The 1,160-nt window shown below is 30.3% G+C and overlaps 1 long non-coding RNA gene across 1 annotated transcript in view; it reads left to right on the top strand.

The window, feature by feature from the left end:
- Positions 211-1,160, top strand: part of LOC110267025 — a 4,299-nt gene continuing 3,349 nt past the window's right edge. The window contains exon 1 of the long non-coding RNA XR_002354333.1: positions 211-222. This is a non-coding gene — a long non-coding RNA (uncharacterized LOC110267025). The remainder of the gene's footprint in view (positions 223-1,160) is intronic.

Raw genomic sequence — 1,160 nt, 5'->3', positions numbered from 1 at the left:
TGGATGTGTTATCTAAACATTTTTACTGGCCACGCATGCGTAGAGATGTTGAAAAATTTTGTGCTAAGTGTATTACATGTAAACAGACTAAATCTAAGTCTTTACCACATGGTTTGTATGCCCCATTACCTATTTCTATGCTTCTGTTGGGTTGATATTTCTATGGATTTTGTTCTTGGTTTACCTTAAACAAAAAAAAGGTAAAAATAGCATTTTGTTGTGGTAGACATATTTAGTAAAATGGTTCATTTTATTGCATGCCATAAAACTGATGATGCAACAAATATTGCTGATCTGTTCTTTGGAGAGGTTGTGCATTTGCATGGTGTTCTCCGAACTATTATTTCTGATCGTGACGTAAAATTTTTGAGTTATTTTTAGAAAGTTTTATGGGGTAAATTAGGCACAAAATTATTATACTCAACTACTTGTCATCCTCAGACTGATAGTCAAACTGAAGTAGTAAATAGAACATTAGGGACCTTATTACGTGCTGTTGTTGGTAAGAATTTGAAAACTTGGGAAGATTGTTTACCTTTTATTGAGTTTGCTTATAATAGAACCATTCATTCTTCTATTGGTTTTTCTCCTTTTGAACTTGTGTATGGTTTTAATCCTTTAACTGTTTTGGACTTATTACCTTTGACTTTGAGTGATATTGTTAGCTTGGATGCAGAAGGTAAAGCTGAAAAGGTTAAAACAATGCACTTGAAAGCACGTGAGTTGCTTGAAAAGAAAAATAAGTTGACAGCTCAACGGATGAATAAAGGTCGAAGACAACTTGTCTTTGAACCTGGTGACTGGGTATGGGTTCATTTGAGAAAGGAGAGGTTTCCTACTCAAAGAAAATCAAAATTAGGATGGGTGAGCATATTTTTGAAATCAAATTTTTATATTTTTTTTAAAATGTACTATGCACACATCCTTATTCAATCTATTATTCTATTTTGACATTCTACCGGCTACATCTAGTGACGCACGAAAAATAGTAAAAAAAAAAACATTAAATATGTTATACTTTTAGTTTTTGTTTTGGCACCATTATTTTGATAAAAAAAAATTTAATGAATTTTTTTTATTTTTTAGTGTGTTTGACAAATTTTTTTAGTAGAAAAATAAATTTTTTTTTGAAAAGCTATAATTTACATATCTTTTTAAAA

The sequence above is a fragment of the Arachis ipaensis genome, chromosome B09 (assembly GCF_000816755.2).
Source record: "Arachis ipaensis cultivar K30076 chromosome B09, Araip1.1, whole genome shotgun sequence".
Lineage (NCBI taxonomy): Eukaryota > Viridiplantae > Streptophyta > Magnoliopsida > Fabales > Fabaceae > Arachis > Arachis ipaensis.
Note: the sequence above shows the minus strand (reverse complement) of the source record. Positions and strands in the feature narration are given on the sequence as shown.